Source organism: Hyla sarda, chromosome 2 (assembly GCF_029499605.1).
Source record: "Hyla sarda isolate aHylSar1 chromosome 2, aHylSar1.hap1, whole genome shotgun sequence".
NCBI classification, from domain to species: domain Eukaryota; kingdom Metazoa; phylum Chordata; class Amphibia; order Anura; family Hylidae; genus Hyla; species Hyla sarda.
This window is the reverse complement of record NC_079190.1, coordinates 199795138-199817459: the sequence shown is the minus strand read 5'-3', so window position 1 is coordinate 199817459 and position 22322 is coordinate 199795138.

The following is a 22322-nucleotide window of genomic DNA, read 5'->3' as shown; positions in this document are numbered from 1 at the left end:
TGTCCTGCACGGTAAAAGTGTTTAGAATAGTGGTTCCACAGCTGTTGGTCCTCATAGTATATATTCCCTTACGTCCTAACCAGTAGCACAGATGGGGTATTCCACCCCCCGCGAACTGGTAGGACAGATGGAAGTTTTATTGAACCTAATTAAACAATCAGTAAAGACACACCCACAACCCCCTGTATAAGTAAGAGGGTCATCCTCTGCTCCATTGTGTTTTTTTCTGTCCTCCCGGACAGTGGGACAGTTGGTGACCCCCTTACTCCTGTTATATAGTAGGAGGGGGGGGGGTTTTCTTACTTGCAAATCTGTGCATAGTTTGCGCCCATCTGCTTCTATACCTCGGAGCCGCGACTCCAATCGCGGCCCCGGCCGGAAGTGCGTCAGCGGCGTCTGACGTCACTTCCTGTTTCTCTTTTCGCTACCGGCTCGGTTTTTTCCGCCGTTTTTGCTAATAATGCGGCAAAACCAAGCGAGGAGCCTCTTTCCATAACCCTTTAACTAATAGGGTTCCTTTCTTTCCTGTTTTTTAAGACAGGATTTCTTTATCTCTGTAACTCCGCCTTGTGGGCGGAGTCTTGTTTTGGCGCCAGCCAGGAGGATATTTAAACTCCCCCTAGGCTGTCATTCAGCCTCCTAGAGCGCAGAGCTGTTGGTACTTCCACAGTCCTGTCTTTTTGAGTCTAGTAGTGCATCCTTGCGGATACTACTGTTTCCCTATCTCTATATCTTAAAGGGTGTGAAGCCGTCTACGGCTATCCTAAGCTGAATGCGCCTGTTCTTGTCAGATGGCAGACTGCTGCCCGGCAAGTACGGGCATAAAAAAAAAAAAAAAAGCCTGGTCTCTTGCTGAGAACTTTGGGTATTTTAAATTATATTTTAGCTAGCCGCAATTTTTTTCTTGCCGCTACATTATCTAATCCTCCTCTCATATTTATCTAGATATGTCGACTGAGGGCTCAGGGGATCATGAAGGCTTGGCAAAAAGATCCGCCAAGCGCAAGCACCTCTCTTGCCATGACTGCAATACTCCCCTTGAGGATAATTATGAATTTTCCAGGTGCCCTCCTTGTAGGGCTAAGTCTCTACCTTCCCACCAGACTGAACCTACAGTCCAAGATATGTATGTGTGGGTCTCCTCTAACATGTCGGCTATGCAAGCCTCTATTGAGGAGCTGAAACACGTTGTCTCTCAGAAACGCGCCAGACCTTCTTCACCTCCCAGAATGGAGACGTCTGTGGAGCAGGAGAGAGAAGATTCCAAGTCCTCCTCTTCGGATGAGGAGGTCACTGCATCCTATTTCTTTCCGCTGGAAAAGACCCAGCGTCTTCTGAGATCCATCCGGTCGGGGGACCAGGATGTTGATCCCGGGGAAGCCTCTACCTCCGCCTCTAAGGGACCTGGGGTCTTTAAAGCGGATGATACCCTTCTGTCCGTGCTTAGAACGGAATGGAAAAAAAACAGAAAAGGGTCCGGTCTTAACTAAAAGATTTAAGACCATGTTTCCTATACAGGAATCTCAGCTTTCCTCCTGGGGCCCTGTCCCTAAGGTTAACATGGCAGTTGCCAAACTGTCCAAGAGGACAGTGGTCCCTGCTGAGGATGGGTCTTCCTTGCAGGATCCAATGGATCGGAAGGCTGACTGTGCCATGAGGCGCTCCTACTCCACTGCTTCTGCGTCTGCATCAGTGGCGATAGCTTGCTCTGAGGTAGCAAACTTTTTGAAGACCCGCCTTTCTAACATCCAGTCGGATTTGGACCAGGGGGTTCCTAGAGATGAAATTCTTTCATCCTTCAAGACGTCCAATCTGGCCGTTGATTTTTTGTGCGATGCTTCCACCCAGCATCTTAAATTGGCCTCCAAGTCTATGGCCCTGGCTTCCGCTGGACGACGTCCTCTGTGGTTAAAACCTTGGAAGGTTGACAACTCTTCCAAGAACACCTTATGTGCTATGCCTTACGAACCCGGCATTCTTTTCGGAGCTGAGCTGGACCGCATTATGGAGGGACTTTCTGACAAGAAAGTCAAGTCCCTTCCTTATTCCTCCTTTCGTGGTCGAGGGCGGCGTTCTGGGGGCGGATCAGCCCCCCAGCCTAAGCCTCAGAGAGACTGGGGTAATCAACGCCGGGGCGGAAAACGCTCCCGTGGCCCCAAAGACAACAGAAAGCTCTGACTGCGGGCTTCTACGAAGCTCTGGGTTCCTTGCCGAGGTGACCTTTCCAGTTTCCCATCCTGCCCCCCAGATTCCAGTTGGTGGTCGTCTTCACCATTTTTCAAGCGCCTGGTCCCTCCACATTCAGGACCCTTGGGTCCTGAGATTAATCTCGGATGGTTATTCGATAGACCTCGAATCAATTCCCCCATCCAATTATGTGGAGACAAGAGTTCTTTCACCAATCAAACAGGGGGCGCTAGAAACCTACATTCTGGAATACATCCAGAAGAATGCCTTAGAGGAAGTTCCTCTTGCAGAGCGGGGGTCAGGAATTTATTCTCCAGTCTTCCTAGTTCCCAAGGTAACAGGAGACTGGCGGATGATTATAGATCTGAGATATCTCAATCAGTATGTAAAGCACAAACGCTTTCTTATGGAAACTATTCAATCTGTGATCAACCTCATCTCGCTAGGGGATTACCTGGCTACTCTGGATCTAAAGGATGCTTACCTTCATATTCCTATTCATCCGGTATCCAGAAAGTATCTAAGGATCGCAGTTCAGGTAGGGGGAGTTCTAAAACACCTCCAGTTTGTAGCCCTCCCGTTTGGAATTTCTTCGGCCCCACACACATTTACCAAAGTGGTGGTAGCGGTAGTTGCTGCTCTAAGGCTCCAGGGGCTCAGCATCGTTCCCTACCTAGACGATTGGCTCCTCAGAGCTCCTTCTTCTGCGATCCTGTCCCAACATCTGCAACTAGCAGTATCCTTCCTTCACCAGTTAGGGTGGATAGTCAATTGGGCCAAATCCAATTTCCTCCCAACGACCTCAGTGAGGTTCCTCGGCTTCATAGTCGACTCAATCTCCATGACACTTTACCTCTTTCCCGAGAGGAAATCTCGGGTTCAGGAATCGGCCCTTTTTCTCTCTGTACCCCGGAGAGTTTCCATTCGCACTCTCATGCGGATGTTGGGACTTATGTCCGCTACCGTGGATGCGGTTCCTTGGGCTCTTTGGCATCTACGCCCTCTTCAATCAGAGGTGCTCGCCACTTGGAATCTCAGGCCCTCGGGCCTAAACAAGTGCCACTCCCTGTCTTATCGAGTCCGGTCCTCTCTCAGATGGTGGTCTCACCTCGAGGACGGCAAGTCAATGATCCAACCCCCTTGGATCATACTTACTACCGACGCGTCCCTTGTAGGTTGGGGAGCGCATCTCTTGGATCTGTTAGTGCGGGGATCTTGGTCTCCACAGGAGAGAGGGTTAACCTCCAATCTCCTCGAGATTCGAGCCATCAGATTAGCACTCCTCCACTTTGCTTCTCTTCTTCAAGGGAAAGCAGTAAAGATCCAATCCGACAGCATGACGGCTGTATTGTACATCAACAAGCAGGGAGGCACTCGATCACAAAGCCTCCTCAGAGAGGTGGGTCTGATCTTGGATTGAGCAGAGAGGAACCTAACCCACCTGTCGGCAGTTCACATTCGGGGATCTCTCAATGTGATCGCCGACCGCCTGAGCAGAGGACTTTCAACTGGAGAATGGTCTCTCCATCCAGAGATGTTCAAACAAATAACACTCAGGTGGGGTATGCCAGAAATAGATCTTATGGCAACAAGGTTCAACACCAAAGTGGTGAGATTTTGTTCCCTGTACAGGGAAGACAACCCAGTAGCAATCGATGCTCTCTCAATCCCATGGAGGTTCAGGCTGGCCTACATCTTCCCTCCAATTTCCTTGATCCCAAGGGTATTGATGAAAATCAGGCAGGACCAAGCCTCTGTCATAACCATAATTCCATTTTGGCCCAAGAGAGCTTGGTTTACCCAACTCTTGCAAATGAGTCGGGGACAATTCTGGAGGCTTCCCCCAGAGCAAGCACTAGTGTCGGGGGACACTCACAGCTGCTCAAATCTTCAAATGTTCAACCTGACAGCCTGGAGGTTGACCAGTCCCTTCCACATCTAGAAGGGCTTTCTAGTGCGGTCTTGAATACCCTCTCGCATTCCAGAGCGGAGTCCACTAACAGAGCCTATAAAAGAATTTGGACAACTTTTCAGTCTTGGTGCTCCAAGAAACAACTACCTGGACAGAATCCAGCTGTTGCCACAATCCTCAACTTTCTCCAGGAGGGATTAGACAAGAATCTATCTCCTTCCACACTCAGAGTTCAGGTATCAGCCATCTCTGCCTTTCTCAATAAACCATTGTCTCAAGACCCACTAGTCAAAATATTCTTGAGGGGATCCTCAAGGTTAAAACCTACAATTATACAACCTGTCCCAGCATGGGACTTATCGATGGTGCTCAAGGGGTTAGCATCTCCCCCCTTTGAGCCCTTGGAGGAGGTGGACATGAAGTTTGTTACCATTAAAATAACTTTTTTACTGGCAATCACTTCAGCCAAAAGGATTGGGGAACTTCAAGCGCTCTCGGCACTTGAACCATATACTAAATTTTTGCCGGATCGAGTGTTACTCAGATTCATGCCATCCTTTATACCTAAAGTTCCATCATTCCAAAATATTAATCAAGTTATATCCCTGCCAGTATTTTCTCCTCCTCCATCCTCCAATGAAGATAGTGTTCTTCATTGCCTAGATATCTCGAGATGTCTCCAGATCTATATAAAAAGATCTTTGGAGTTTCGGAAGGATGAAAATCTGCTAATTCTCTTTTCAGGACCCAAGAGAGGTCTTAAAGCTTCAAAGCCCTCCATCAGTAGATGGGTAAAAGATGCCATTCGTATTGCCATGGTATCCCAAGGTAAGGAGCCTCCTGAGTTTGTAAAAGCTCATTCCACCAGGTCTGTATCTACCTCCTTTGCGGAAAGGAGTCTTGTTCCCTTGGAACATATATGCAAAGCTGCTTCCTGGAGTTCACTCTCCACATTTATCACCCACTACAGACTTGACAGTAGATTGGCCGATTTCTCCTCATTTGGACGGACAGTATTATCTGCCGTCAGGCATGAGAGCCCTCCCTCATAGGGTTTCTGCTTGCCATTTCCCCATCTGTGCTACTAGTTAGGACGTAAGGGAATCGTTAATTTCTAACGATAATTTGTTTTCCCTTAGTCCTAACAGTAGCACAACTTTCCCTCCCTAGTTAAGTTATTTTCTTCTATTATTTGCCTTTAGTTCTTCTTGTTACTACACAATGGAGCAGAGGATGACCCTCTTACTTATACAGGGGGTTGTGGGTGTGTCTTTACTGATTGTTTAATTAGGTTCAATAAAACTTCCATCTGTCCTACCAGTTCGCGGGGGGTGGAATACCCCATCTGTGCTACTGTTAGGACTAAGGGAAAACAAATTATCGTTAGAAATTAACGATTCCCCCTCATAGGCAGGTAGGTAAATACATCCTTAGGTGGGTAGATTGATTAATGTAAAAATGTTGCTAGGTAGGTAGCTATGTAGGTAACCGTGTATGTAAATAGGTAGGTAGCCAGGTATGCAAACAGGTAAGTACGTAAACTATGTAGGTATGTTGGTAGGGAGGTAGCTACAAAGGTAGGTTGGTAGCTATGTAGCTTGCTATATACATGTGTATGAAAAAAAGAAAAAAAAACAGACAAAAGCGCAATCGTGCCGTTATTCTGGTATACAAGGGGTCACCACTAGCAACCATAAGGTTATGCTAATCTGATGGTGTTATGCTCAGAGCATAACACCTACTAAAGCTTGAATCCCCAATCTCTGGGTGAGTAGCCGGGGTGCTGCCTAGATCGTGCCCGTCTTTGAAGTCCTCACGGTGGTCAGGAGAATTCCAGTTTAAACTTGCAGAATGCAGTAGAAAAGTAGCGATCCTCTTGGCGCTCTCCCGGTGATATATGGCAAGTACCGAGTCGGACAGTGAAAATTATTAAATAAAAATTATTTTTTTAAAGCGCTGTGCACTACGTGTTTCAAGGGGTGGGACCCCCTCTTCCTCAGGTCCTCGGATTGGTACAGCAATGTCATATACAAAAAAAGCCTGTGAACATATTAACGGGTTTACAAATTAACACAATTGGAGTAGGTTATTTAAAAGCATACACATGCAGAATAAAACAAATCACATTGGACAATTGACAAACATAATGCTCCGTATATTAGAAATAAATTAGCAAACTCAGGATGAAATGGTCAAATTAACCATTTAATTATATTGCAGACACCGTATTATTGCAGACGTGAACAGTATGTGTGGTGCATGCGGAATGTCTACAGCTGTGCCGAACAAAGCCGCACAGTCTGCATCCCGGCACAGACACACATGGGAGACAGCCTGCTGCAGGGGCAGAGAGGTGAATCCCAGGTCTCAACTCAATGCTTCGAGAGTGGCAGCACCAAATGAGAAGAGGCCCAAGAGTGCCTCGGGTCTATATCAACGGCATCCCAACAACTGATGGGACCGATTTTCTTCTGGTGAAGATTAATGCACAAATACTAAATAAAGACTGGTAGGCTGGACTCATTCTATATTTTTTTTGTGTAAATGTATAAGTATAATTGGTGAATGGTCCAGGAACTGAAAATGCTCTAGATAAATGGGCAGAAAAATTTACATTAAATATATATAATATTCAAATTTAACACATGTGAGAAAAAGCAATTCTAACAGAGAAGTTCAGTAACTTAATTTAGAGCATATGGTTGCAACGAATGCAAAGTATAAATCCAATACATTTCTTTCCTAACCAAAACCTCAAATCTATTGGGAACTGATGGAGGGATGTGCTCAATTGGCAGGATGGAGATATTATTCTCTTCTCCTGAACGTATCTGTTAGAATTGCTTTTTCTCACTTTGTGTGTTAAATTTGAATATTATATATATTTAATGTAAATTTTTCTGCCCAGTTATCTAGAGCATTTTCAGTAGGACTGTTAGTAACTTCATTAACCCCTTCAGGACCAAGCCCATTTTGGCCTTAAGGACCAGAGCGTTTTTTGCACATCTGACCACTGTCACTTTAAACATTAATAACTCTGGGATGCTTTTAGTTATCATTCTGATTCCGAGATTGTTTTTTCGTGACATATTCTACTTTAACATGGTGGTAAGTTTTTGTGGTAACTTGCATCCTTTCCATGTGAAAAATCCAAAAATTTGATGAAAAATTTGAAAATTTTGCATTTTTCTAACTTTGAAGCTCTCTGCTTGTAAGGAAAATGTATATTACAAATAAAAAAATTTTTATTCACATATACAATATGTCTACTTTATGTCTGCATCATAAAAGTGACGAGTTTTTACTTTTGGAAGACACCAGAGGGCTTCAAAGTTCAGCAGCAATTTTCCAATTTTTCACAAAATTTTCAAACTCACTATTTTTCAGGGACCAGTTCAGGTTTGAAGTGGATTTGAAGGGTCTTCATATTAGAAATACCCCACAAAAGACCCCATTATAAAAACTGCACCCCCCAAAGTATTCAAAATGACATTCAGTCATCATTTTAACCCTTTAGGTGTTTCACAGGAATAGAAGCAAAGTGAAGGAGAAAATTCACAATCTTCATTTTTTACACTCCCATGTTCTTGTAGACCCAATTTTTGAATTTTTACAAGGGGTAAAAGGAGAAAATGTATACTTCTATTTGTAGCCCAATTTCTCTTGAGTAAGCACATACCTCATATGTCTATGTAAAGTGTTCGGCGGGCGCAGTAGAGGGCTCAGAAGGGAAAGAGCGACAAGGGGATTTTGGAGAGTACGTTTTTCTGAAATGGTTTTTGGGGGGCATGTTGCATTTAGGAAGCCCCTATGGTGCCAGAACAGCAAAAAACCCTCACATGGCATACCATTTTGGAAACTAGACCCCTTGAGGAACATAACAAGGAATAAAGTGAGCCTTAATACCCCACAGGTGTTTCACGACTTTGGCATATGTAAAAAAAAAAAAAAAAAAATTCACTAAAATGTGTGTTTCCCCCCAAATTTCACATTTTTCCAAGGGTTAATAGCAGGAAATACCCCCCAATATTTGTAACCCCTTCTCTTCTGAGTATGGAGGTACCCCATAAGTTGACATGAAGTGCACTATGGGCGAACTACAATGCTCAGAAGAGAAGGAGTCATATTTGGCTTTTTGAGAGCAAATTTTGCTCGGGGGGCATGTCGCATTTAGGAAGCCCCTATGGTGCCAGAACAGCAAAAAAAAAAAACACATGGCATACCATTTTGGAAACTAGACCCCTTGAGGAATGTAACAAGGAATAAAGTGAGCCTTATTACCCCACAGGTGTTTCACGACTTTTGCATATGTAAAAAACAAAAAAAAAATCCACTAAAATGTGTGTTTCCCCCCAAATTTCACATTTTTGCAAGGGTTAATAGCAGGAAATACCCCCCAATATTTGTAACCCCTTCTCTTCTGAGTATGGAGGTACCCCATAAGTTGACCTGAAGTGCACTATGGGCGAACTACAATGCTCAGAAGAGAAGGAGTCATATTTGGCTTTTTGAGAGCAAATTTTGCTCGGGGGGCATATCGCATTTAGGAAGCCCCTATGGTGCCAGAACAGCAAAAAAAAAACACATGGCATACCATTTTGGAAACTAGACCCCTTGAGGAACGTAACAAGGGGTACAGTGAGCATTTGCCCCCCACTGGTGTCTGACAGATCTTTGGAACAGTGGGCTGTACAAGTTTTCATTTTCACGGACCACTGTTCCAAAGATCCGTCAGACACCTGTGGGGGGTAAATTCTCACTGCACCCCTCATTACATTCCGTGAGGGGTGTCGTTTCCGAAATGGGGTCACATGTGTTTTTTTTTTTTGCGTTTGTCAAAACCGCTGTAACAATCAGCCACCCCTGTGCAAATCACCTCAAATGTACATGGTGCACTCTCCCTTCTGGGCCTTGTTGTGCGCCCCCAGAGGACTTTACGCCCACATATGGGGTATCTCCGTAGTCGGGAGAAATTGCGTTAAAAATTTTGGGGGGCTTTTTTCCCTTTTACCTCTTGTGAAAATGTAAAGTATAGGGCAACATCAGCATGTTAGTGTAAAAATTTTTATTTTTTACACTAACATTCTGGTGTAGACCCCAACATTTCCTTTTCATGAAGGGTTAAAAAAGAAAAAGCCCCCCAAACCTTGTAACGCAATTTCTCCCGAGTACAGTGATACCCCATATGTGACCCTAAACTGTTGCCTTGAAATACGACAGGGCTCCAAAGTGAGAGTGCTGTGCGCATTTGAGGCCTAAATTAGGGATTTGCATAGGGGTGGACATAGGGGTATTCTACGCCAGTGATTCCCAAACAGGGTGCCTCCAGCTGTTGCAAAACTCCCAGCATGCGTGGACAGTCAACGGCTGTCCGGCAATACTGGGAGTTGTTGTTTTTCAACAGCTGGAGGCTCTGCTTTGGAAACAGTGGCGTACCGGACGTTCTTATTGGGGGAGGGGGGCTGTGTAAGGGTATGTGTATATGTAGTGTTTTTAACTTTTTATTTTATTTTGTGTTAGTGTAGTGTAGTGTTTTTAGGGTACAGTCACATGGGCGGGGGATTACAGCGAGTTTCCCGGCGCAAAATTTGCTGCATCTCAAGATGCGAGAAACCCACTGTAAAAGCCTCGCCCATGTGAATGTACCCTGTACATTCACAGGGGGGGGTGCACCAGCTGTTGCAAAACCACAACTCCCAGCATGCATGGTCTGTTAGTGCATGCTGGGAGTTATAGTTTTGCAACAGCTGGAGGCACACAGGTTAGGGAACACTGAGTTAGAAACAGACAATGTTTCCCAACCAGTGTGTCTCCAGTTGTTGCAAAACTACAACTCCCAGCATGCCCAGACAGCTGAAGGGCATGCTGGGAGTTGTAGTTCGGCAACATCTGAAGGGCCAGATGTTGCTGAACTAAAACTCCCAGCATGCCTGGACAGTCAGTGCATACTGGGAGTTGTAGTTTTGCAACAGCTGGAAGAGCACAGATTGGAGACCATTATACAATGGTCTCCAAACTGGGGCCCTCCAGATGTTGCAAAACTACAACTCCCAGCATGCATGGTCTGTTAGTGCATGCTGGGAGTTATAGTTTTGCAACAGCTGGAGGCACACAGGTTAGGAAACACTGAGTTAGAAACAATGTTTCCCAACCAGTGTGTCTCCAGTTGTTGCAAAACTACAACTCCCAGCATGCCCAGACAGCTGAAGGGCATGCTGGGAGTTGTAGTTCGGCAACATCTGAAGGGCCAGATGTTGCTGAACTAAAACTCCCAGCATGCCTGGACAGTCAGTGCATGCTGGGAGTTGTAGTTTTGCAACAGCTGGAAGAGCACAGATTGGAGACCATTATACAATGGTCTCCAAACTGGGGCCCTCCAGATGTTGCAAAACTACAACTCCCAGCATGCCCAGACAGCCAAAGGCTGTCTAGGCATGCTGGGAGTTGTAGTTTTCAGACTCCTAGAAGCAGCAGTGAAGATCTTCACTGCTGCTTCTGAGGACCATATACTCACCTGCTGGTCCCGTCGCTCCTCGTCCTCGTGGCCGGTCCCGCGCTGCTCCTCGGTCCCGTCGCTGGATCTGGTAAGTCCGCCGGTCCCCTGATGTTCCCCCCCTATGCTGCAGGTCCCGAGCGACCCCCCGCAGCCATCGTCCCCCGTTCTGCCCGACTTCCAGGGCCGGGCAGTGCGGGGGATCTGAACTTTCACTCCAGATTACTGTGATTGGTCCACAGGGACCAATCACAGTGATCGCTGACCAGGACCATCAATGGATGGTCCTGGGGGTGAAGCAGAAGTTGTCCCCTGCTGGAAACAGCGGGACTTCTGCCAGTTAACCCGTGCGATGCTGCGCATCGCCGGGTTAACTGAATGTCATTTATAAACGCCGGGATGCGCGAACGCACTGCACAACCCGGTGTTTATATATGACATTCTGCGGGAAGGGGTTAACCAACATCTATAACACCTACAATGCTCAGAAGAGAAGGAGCGCCATTGAGCTTTTGAAGAGAAAATTTGTCCGGAATTGAAGGGCACATGTGTATACAAAGCCCCCATAGTGCCGGAACAATGGACCCCCCACATGTGGCCCCATTTTGGAAACTGCACCCCTCACATAATTTAATAAGGGGTACAGTGAGTATTTATTTACACCTCAATGGAGTTTGACAGATCTTTGGAACAGTGGGCTATGCAAGTGAAAAATTAAATTTTTCATTTTCACGGACCACTGTTCCAAAAATCGACACCTGTGGAGCATAAATGCTCACTGTACCCCTTATTACATTCCGTGAGGGGTGTAGTTTCCAAAATGGGGTCACATGTGGGGGGGTCCATTGTTCTGGCACTATGGGGGCTTTGTAAACACACATGGCCTTCAATTCCAGACAAATTTTCTCTTCAAAAGCCCAATGGCGCTCCTCTTCTGAACATTGTAGTTTGCCCGCAGAGTACTTTACATCCACATATGGGGTTACAAATTTTGGGGGGCTGTTTTCCAATTTCCCTTGTGAAAACGAAAAATTTAAGGTAACTCCAGCATTTTAGTGAAATTTTTTTTCCCATCCAACTATAATGAAAATTCGTCAAACACCTGTGGGGTGTTAAGACTCACTATACCCCTTGTTACATTCTGTGAGAGGTGTAGAGTCCAAAATGGGTCACATGTGGGTATTTATTTTTTTGCGTTTATGTCAGAACCGCTGTAAAATCAGCCATACCTATGCAAATGACCAATTTAGGCCTCAAATGTACATAGTGTGCTCTCACTCCTGAGCCTTGTTTTGCGCCCGCAGAGCATTTTACGCCCACACATGGGGTATTTCCGTACTCAGGAGAAATTGCGTTACAAATTTTGGGGGCCTTTTTTTCCTTTTACCGCTTGTGAAAATAAAAAGTATGGGGTAACACCAGCATGTTAGTGTAAAATTTTTTAACACTAACAGGTTGGTGTAGACCCCAAGTTTTCGCTTTCATAAGGGGTAAAAGGAGAAAAAGCCCCCCAAAACTTGTAATGCAATTTCTCCCGATTACGGAAATACCCCATATGTGGCCCTATACTGTTTCCTTGAAATACGACAGGGCTCCGAAGTGAGAGAGCGCCATGCGCATTTGAGGACTAAATTAGGGATTTCATAGGGGTGAATATAGGGGTATTCTATGCCAGTGATTCCCATACAGGGTGCCTCCAGCTGTTGCTAAACTCCCAGCATGCCTGCACAGTCAGTAGCTGTCCGGAAATGCTGGGAGTTGTTGTTTTGCTCCACTGCCGTACGATACGTTTTTCATTTTTATTGGGGAGACGGGGGGTGTATATGTAGTGTTTTACCCTTTATTATGTGTTAGTGTAGTGCTTTTAGGGTACATTCACACTGGCGGGGGTTTACGGTGAGTTTCCCGCTAGGAGTTTGTGCTGCGGCGAAAAATTTGCCACAGCTCAAACTTGAAGCAGGAAACTCACTGTAAACCTGCCGTGTGAATGCACCCTGTACATTCACATGGAGGCCCACTGGTTGGAAAACCTTCAGTTAAGTTCTGTTACCTAACTCAGTATTTTCCAACCAGTGTGCCTCCAGCTGTTGCAAAACTAGTACTCCCAGCATGTACTGATCGCCGAAGGGCATGCTGGGAGATGTAGTTATGCAACAGCTGGAGGTACGGAATTACAACTCCCAACATGCCGAGACAGCTGTTTGCTATTTGGGCATGCTGGGATTGGCAGTTTTGCAACATCTGGAGGGCTACAGTTTAGAGACCACTGCACAGTGATCTCCAAACTGTGGCCCTCCAGATATTGCAGAACTACAAATCCCAGCATGCCCAGACAGCAAACTGCTGTGTGGGCATGCTAGGAGTTGTAATTTTGCAAGATCTAGAGGGCCACAGTTTAGAGACCACTGCACAGTGATCTCCAAACTGTGGCCCTCCAGCTGTTGCAAAACTGCAAATCCCAGCATGCCCAAACAGCTGTTTGGGCATGCTGGGAGTTGTAGTTTTGCAACATGGGGCGAATGCCGATATGGGGGGGGGGTCTCAGGACCCCCCTGGGCATTTGCTCGGGGTGCCTGCTGATAGATATCAGCATTCACCCCGGTCCACTCCCCGCTCGGTGCGTGGCGGGGACTGAAATTCCCACGGTGGAGTTCATTGGAGTACCATCCCAAGAGATAAGTGAAATGAGAATATCTTTTTCAATATATTTTAGTCACATAAATAAAATCAGAGAATGTTTTGAATTCTTTATATGTTATTCATATGCATGACAATAGTATAATAATGTAATAATCTTGTAACTTTTTAATTTACCTGTGGAGATGGTGGATAATAGATGAACAATGTTTGATGTATACATTATAGCTAAATTGCTTACCTGGGATGAGTACTTTTCATGTGTCTCCAAAATGTCACTCTTCCATATGGTAGGTGAATAATACATGCTGTTTCAAAGGAGTAGTGCAGTGAAACTTAAGTAAGTTATAGATCCCAGGGGGTCAGACCGCTGGAACCCCCTGTGATCTCCTGAAGGGGCCCTGGAAGTCTGCCATAAGCGGCCGTTTTGACCCCCACAGGAACCCGCAGCTGACTTGCCCCCTCCATGTATCTCTATGGGATACATGAAGGGGGAGTGTCGGCCGCCACTCCATGCTGGGGTCAGCATGCTCCCTTCCGGCAGACTGCCAGGGCCCTGTTCAGGAGATCGCGGGGAGCTCCAGTGGTCAGACCCTCCGCAATCTATAATTTATTCCCCATCCTTTGGATAGGGGATAAGTTATGTTTCACTACAGAACTCCTTTAAGGGAGTTTAAGGATCTTATATTCATGTCTTGTCCCCTAAGACACAGGAAACTGACAGATGTATATTCAGGGTAGTGGGGTTGATCCAAGTGGTTAGTGTGGGTGATCCTAATAAAACAATGTACAGGGTGGGCCATTTATATGGATACACCTTAATAAAATGGGAATGGTTGGTGATATTAACTTCCTGTTTGTGGCACATTAGTATATGTGAGGGGGGAAACTTTTCAAGATGGGTGGTGACCATGGTGGCCATTTTGAAGTCGGCCATTTTGAATCCAACTTTTGTTTTTTCAATAGGAAGAGGGTCATGTGACACATCAAACTTATTGGGAATTTCACAAGAAAAACAATGATGTGATGGTTTTAACGTAACTTTATTCTTTCATGAGTTATTTACAAGTTTCTGACCACTTATAAAATGTGTTCAATGTGTTGCCCATTGTGTTGGATTGTCAATGCAACCCTCTTCTCCCACTCTTCACACACTGATAGCAACACTGCAGGAGAAATGCTAGCACAGGCTTCCAGTATCCGTAGTTTCAGGTGCTGCACATCTTGTATCTTCACAGCATAGACAATTGCCTTCAGATGACCCCAAAGATAAAAGTCTAAGGGGGTCAGATCGGGAGACCTTGGGGGCCATTCAACTGGCCCATGATGACCAATCCACTTTCCAGGAAACTGTTCATCTAGGAATGCTCGGACCTGACACCCATAATGTGGTGGTGCACCATCTTGCTGGAAAAACTCAGGGAACGTGCCAGCTTCAGTGCATAAAGAGGGAAACACATCATCATGTAGCAATTTCGCATATCCAGTGGCCTTGAGGTTTCCATTGATGAAGAATGGCCCCACTATCTTTGTACCTCATATACCATGCCATGCCATGAATTTTTGTGTTCCAACAGTCTTGGAGGGATCTATCCAATGTGGGTTAGTGTCAGACCAATAGCGGTGGTTTTGTTTGTTAACTTCACCATTCACATAAAAGTTTGCCTCATCACTGAACAAAATCTTCTGTGTAAACTGAGGGTCCTGTTCCAATTTATGTTTTGCCCATTCTGCAGCACCTGAAACTACGGATACTGGAAGCCTGTGCTAGCATTTCTCTTGCGGTGTTGCTATCAGTGTGTGAAGAGTGGGAGAAGAGGTTTCATTGACAATCCAACACAATGGGCAGCACATTGAACACATTTTATAAGTGGTCAGAAACTTGTAAATAACTCATGAAATAATTACGTTAAGCACATAATTTTTTCTTGTGAAATTCCCAATAAGTTTGATGTGTCACATGACCCTCTTCCTATTGAAAAAACAAAAGTTGGCTTCAAAATGTCCGACTTCAAAATGGCCGCCATGGTCACCACCCATCTTAAAAAGTTTCCCTCCTCATATATACTAATGTGCCACAAACAGGAAGTTAATATCACCAACCATTCCCATTTTATTAAGGTGTATCCATATAAATGGCCCACCCTGTATTCCTTATCTCAATTCATTCAGTCATTTCTGAGATATAGCACAATCTTGCAATACCCAAATTAACTCTTAACTGCAATGGGGGGTGGGTTTGAAGACTATTTGAACCTCTGACACCACCCCCTGGGTCTTGTTCGCGCCACCCCTCTTATTGAGGAGAAGACGAATGTTGATAAGTGGGGCGGCATAAGCAGGACACGGGACAACATCAAACATGCAGATATTATTCAAACCCACCTTAATTTCCTTAATTACATTTGATGCGGTGGTCAACACAGCTCCGTGCATGGGGTGGCTTGGGGTTCCAGGCAGGAGATCATGGAGGTTCAAGCGGTCGGCATACTACAGATCCTAATACCATATAACCCTGAGATAGGAGGAGATATAATCTACCTATACACTGAGAAGCCTGTTGATTTAAGAGCCATTTGTAAGAACCCATCTAGATTTTAACTAAGACTAAAGAATAACATTTTAAAAAGGAGGTCTCAATTTCCCCAATGGTTTGGTTTTATGCATATTCACACCATGTTTTTGTCTCCATTTCACCGTTTCCATTACATTACATTTAATTTAGCTGTATGCAGAAACAGTCAACCATGCTACTGTGTACCCCCCAAAATGTATACCTTAAGGCAGCATCTGTTTCTAGAATCTGCTAATGCATACGCTTTACCTACAAAAATGCAGTGAGAGCGCACCTCGTGTTTCATAAGAAGTAACTTTCAACATGCACCATTTTGATAAATTTAGCATCATTTCCTTCATTTTATAAAATTATGCAGATTATGATACATGAAACCAGCTTACAGAATTCATGTGCAGGGGTATAAATAGATCTTGTGACCGAAAGAGTAAAGACTGCATTATAACCTGTTTCTGCAACCTCTCCCTTTTAGAAAAGCCAAGTCACACACAACGCCAAGCAGCTTTTCAAATTTGTATGCGCTTAAGCGTAACCAAAGAGGATTTTCATGTCTATTAATCTTTTGTAATTGCTATAATTGAGTAATATTGACCTTGCCTGTAACTATCTGAAGAATTCTTGTCACAATTGTCTAATTGAGGTTATGAATAACACATAATCAGGAACCTTCTTATATGTATAGTCATTTGTAAGACACCAACTATTGGTTACATACCAATATAAGTGGAATAGGTTTTGCTGTTGCATTAGGTAAAAATGTTCAGTATCTGATCTAATCACACATAAATAAAACACAGTAAGACTCATAATATTTCATATCTGAAAAATAGGCCCATTGGTTTGAAATATTTAGGGCATGGTGTTAGGTACCATAATATGCACAGTATATATTTTTAACATCTGTTCCAGAACAACCAGGGACATACTATGGTATGCAGAAACATTGTCCATTACGCTATATAAGGGAATGACAGTATGCTCTCTGCATTATTACATTGCTTGCTCCTATGGGAAGCTCACTGGACTGGAAGCAATGAGGCAGAAGTACTCAGAGTCTAAATGACTGAAATAATCAAACATGAAATAAGTTCATGTTCATGGGGGTTATGCTAGTGTTTACGTGGCTTATATGTGCTGCATTTATTTTGGCTGCAGTGGATGACACTTTTTGTACTTTTGTATTATTAAAGGGATATACCAGCTCTTTGTTATGAATGGAGCAGCGAATTGTGCATGTGTGCAGCTGATCTATTCATTTTTTATAGGAGCTGCCAAAGAAAGCCAAGCACTGTGCTTGGCTCTCTTCCTTAGCTCCATAGACAATAAACAGAGTGGCACGCACCACTCCATTCATAAGAAAATACATGTGGGCCTACTCTGGAAATCATGGTGGGTCCCAGCAGTTGAACACCCCATAACCTGACACTTATCCCCGATCCTGTGGATAGAAGATAGAAGGTCATTTTAAGTCAGAATACTACACTGTTAATTTATTAAGAGGTGTAAATTTTTAACTAGTTTAAAACCAGGACATTTTCTCTTGACGAGGCAATTTCACATTTTATTTAATTTTTTTAATTCATGCAAGTTTAACCCATCCAGGACAAAGGACGTACAGGTATGACAGGTATGCCCTCACATCCTAAACTTGAGGCCCAAGGTAAACGGAACGGGATGCCTGATGAAATCGTTCAGCAGACATCCCGTGATAACACCTGGGGAGTCCTGAGATCCCCCCCAAATTGCCACCTCACGATCGTCCTAATTTGTTGCCCATTACCAGTCGATGAATCAGGACTCCTACTGGGTGGTGTCACTAACGGCATACGCTCCACCCCTATTCCGGAGGGTGAGAGCAGGTGTCGTGTCGGCAGTGTACACCGGCAGTGGGGGCCCCTGATCCTAGGAACCAGGATCGGGGCCCCAGTATTTGCAGCGGCAGAGAAAGAGAGCAGCAGCAGGAGGTAAGGGCCGTGCCTCCTGCTGTTGCTGATCACTACAACTCCCAGCATGTCCTAGTTATGCAACAGCACGAGGCTGATCATTACAACTCCCAGCATGCCCTTGGCTGTCTGTGCTGTCAGCTACTGTTGCATAACTATAACTCAGCATGCATGGACAACAAAAGGGCATGCTGGGAGTTGTAGTGGTGTGTCTCCAGCTGTTGCATAACTACAACTCCCAGCATTGCCGGACAGCCATTAACTGTCCAGGCATGCTGGGATTTTGCAACAGCTGGAGGCACCCTGTTTGGGAAACACTGTCGTAGGGTATTTTTGGTGGAGGAGGCAAACACCATGCTTGTATTCGGGTCCGCCCACATGCAAATCCCTAATTTAGGCCTCAAATGAGCATGGCGCTCTCTCACTCTGGAGCCCTGTCGTACACTGCTCAAAAAAATAAAGGGAACACTAAGATAACACATCCTAAATCTGAATGAATGAACTAATCGTATGAAATACTTTCATCTTTACATAGTTGAATGTGCTGACAAAATAACACAAAAATTATCAATGGAAATCAAATTTATCAACCCATGGAGGTCTGGATATGGAGTCACATTCAAAATCAAAGTGGAAAACCACACTACAGGCTGATCCAACTTTGATGTAATTGCCTTAAAACAAGTCAAAATGAGGCTCAGTAGTGTGTGTGACCTCCACGTGTCCGTATGACCTCCCTACAACGCTTGGCCATGCTCCTGATGAGGTGGCGGATGGTCTCCTGAGGGATGTTCTCCCAAACCTGGACTAAAGCATCTGCCAGCTCCTGGAGAGTCTGTGGTGCAACGTGGCATTGGTGGATTCAGGTCTGGGGAACGGGTGGGCAATTCCATAGCATCAATGCTTCCCTCTTGCAGGAACTGCTGACACACTCCAGCCACATGAGGTCTAGCATTGTCTTGCATTAGGAGGAACCCAGGGCCAACCGCACCAGCATATGGTCTCACAAGTGGTCTGGGGATCTCATCTCGGTACCTAATGGCAGTCAGGCTACCTCTGACAAGCACATGGAGGGCTGTGCGGCCCCCCAAAGAAATGCCACCCAACACCATTACTGACCCAATGCCAAACCGGTCATGCTGGAGGATGTTGCAGGCAGCAGAACGTTCTCCATGGCGTCTCCAGACTCTGTCACATCTGTCACATGTGCTCAGTGTGAACCTGCTTTCATCTGTGAAGAGCATAGGGTGCTAGTGGCAAATTTGCCAATCTTGGTGTTCTCCGGCAAATGCCAAACGTCCTGCATGGTGTTGGGCTGTAAGCACAACCCCCACCTGTGGACTTTGGGCCCTCATACCACCCTCATGGAGTCTGTTTCTGACCGTTTGAGTGGACACATGCACATTTGTGGCCTGCTGGAGGTCATTTTGCAGGGCTCTGGCAGTGCTCCTGCTCCTCCTTGCACAAAGGCGGAGGTAGCGGTCCTGCTGCTGGGTTGTTGCCCTTCTACGGCCTCCTCCATGTCTCCTGATGTACTGGCCTCTCTCCTGGTAGCGCCTCCATGCTCTGGACACTACGCTGACAGACACAGCAAACCTTCTTGCCACAGCTCACATTGATGTGCCATCCTGGATGAGCTGCACTACCTGAGCCACTTGTGTGGGTTGTAGACTCCATCTCACGCTACCACTATAGTGAAAGCACCGCTAGCATTCAAAAGCGACCAAAACCTCAGCCAGCAAGCATAGGAAATGAGAAGTGGTCTGTGGTCACCACCTGCAGAACCACTCCTTTATTGGAGGCGTCTTTCTAATTGCCTATAATTTCCACCTGTTGTCTGTTCAATTTGCACAACAGCATGTGAAATTAGCAAAAAGAAAAATAGCCAGCACAGCAACCTAATACACGGGTGCACGCTGTGGCAAATACAGAGTATACAAAAAAAGAGGATTGCAGCAGAACACATTGGTCAAAAAATTGAGGCTCTTAGCGCACTTTTTGATCAAAACGTGTGTCCCCCCCATCCACCACGCGGAGGTGGCCTCATTTAGGATGGGACCCTAACATAAATTCTGAGCCTAACACTCATATCCACTCACCTCTGTTGGGCATATAGCCTCTGACTGGGTGACATGCTGGATCCATTAACAATTTAAAACACCTCCTGTGAAAAAGGGGGAGGGGTGCACAGCTAAAGAGGGTGTCATTCCCCCTGGGTTGTACAAACAAGCAAAAAGAAAAATAGCCAGCACAACAACCTAATACACGGGTGCACGCTGCTGTGGCAAATACAGAGTATACAAAAAAAGAGGATTGCAGCAGCACACATTGGTCAAAAAGTTTAGGCTCTTAGCGCACTTTTTGATCAAAACTTGTCCCCCAATCCACCACGCGGAGGTGGCCTCAATTAGGATGGGACCCTTACACAGATTCCACCTCTGTTGGGCATATAGCCTCTGACTGGGTGACATGCTCATTAGCTATGCACCCCTCCCCCTTTTTCACAGGAGGTGTTTTAAATTGTTAATGTATCCAGCATGTCAACCAAAAATGGGCTGGACAAAATGATTGGCACCCTTTCAAAATTGTGGGAAAATAAGATTGTTTCAAGCATGTGATGCTCCTTTAACCCCTTAACGACAATGGACATAAATGTATGTCATGGTGCCGTGGTACTTAATACTGATCAGTGCTATGTCCTCTGCATAGCACTGAACAGTATTAGCAATCAAATGATTGCTATAAATAGTCCCCTATGGGGACTATTAAAGTGTAAAAAAAAAAAAGTAAAAAAAAATGTAAAATAAAAAAGTAAAAAGATGTGAAAAATCCGCATAAAAGGTAAAACGTCCGTTTGTCCCATTTTACCCCCCAAAAGCGTAAAAAAAATTAATACACATATTTGGTATTGCCACGTGTGTAAAAGTCTGAACTAGTAAAATATATTGTTAGTTATCCCGTACGGTGAATGGCATAAAAGTAAAAAAAAAAAAAATGAAAAAAGACCAAATTTGCTGCTTTTTTTTGTCACATTTATTCCAAAACCTAGGCAAAAGTGGTACTGATAAAAACTACAGATCATGGCGCAAAAATATAGCCCTCATACCTCCCCATATACAGAAAAATTTGAAAGTTATAGGTGGTCAAAATAAGGCAATTTGAAATGGTTTGTTAAAATGGTTTGAGATTTTTTTTAAAGCAGGACAATTATAGAAAAGCATATAACATGGGTATCATTTTAATCCTGTTGGCCCACAGAATAAAGAAAACGTAAATTTTACCGTAAAGTGTACAGCTTGAAAACAAAACCTTCCAAAATTTGCTAAATTGCGGTTTTCTTTTCAATTTTCCCACATAAATAATATTTGTTTGGTTGCGCCATACACCTGAAAGCAGCTAAAAAGGAGAGAAGTTCACTTAGTCTTTGCATTGTGTGTCTGTGGGTGCCACACTAAGCATGGACAACAGAGAGGAGAAGAGAACTGTCTGAGGACTTGAGAAACAAAATTGTGGAAAAATATCAACAATCTCAAGGTTACAAGTCCATCTCCAGAGATCTAGATTTGCCTTTGTCCACAGTGCGCAACATTATCAAGAAGTTTGCAACCTATGGCACTGTAGCTAATCTCCCTGGCTGTGGACAGAAGAGAAAAATTAATAAAAGGTGTCAACGCAGGATAGCCGGATGGGGGATAAGCAGCCCCAAACAAGTTCCAAAGATATTCAAGCTGTCCTGCAGGCTCAGGGAGCATCAGTGTTAGCGCGAACTATCTGTCGACATTTAAATTAAAGAGACCCAGAAGGACCCCACTGCTGACACAGAGACACTACATTTTGCAAAAATCCTTCTGGGAAAATGTCTTGTGGACAGATGAGACCAAGATAGAGCTTTTTGGTAAAGCACATCATTCTACTGTTTACAAAAAACAGAATGAAGCCTACAAAGAAAAGAACACAGTACTTACAGTGAAATATGGTGGAGGTTCAATGATATTTTGGGGTTGTTTTGCTGCCTCTGGCACTGGGTGCCTTGAATGTGTGCAAGGCATCATGAAATCTGAGGATTACCATCGGATTTTGGGTCATACTGTACAGCCCAGTGTCAGAAAGCTGGGTTTGCGTCTGAGATCTTGGGTCTTCCAGCAGTACAATGACCCCAAACATACATCAAAAACCACACAGAAAGGGATGGCAACAAAGCGCTGGAGAGTTTTGAAGTGGCCAGCAATGAGTACAGATCTAAATCCCATTGAACACATGTGTAGAGATCTTAAAATTGCTGTAGGGAAAAGGCGTCCTTCCAATAAGAGAGACCTGGAGCAGTTTGCAAAGGAAGAGTGGTCCAACATTCCGGCTGAGAGGTGTTAGAAGCTTATTGATGATTATAGGAAGTGACTGATTTCAGTTATTTTTTCCAAAGGGTGTGCAACCAAATATTAAGTTAAGGGTGCCGATAATTTTGTCCAGCCCATTTTTGGAGTTTGGTGTGACATTATGTCCAATTTGCTTTTTTTTCCTCCCTTTTTTGGTTTAGTTCCAATACACACAAAGGGAATAAACGTGTGTACAGCAAAA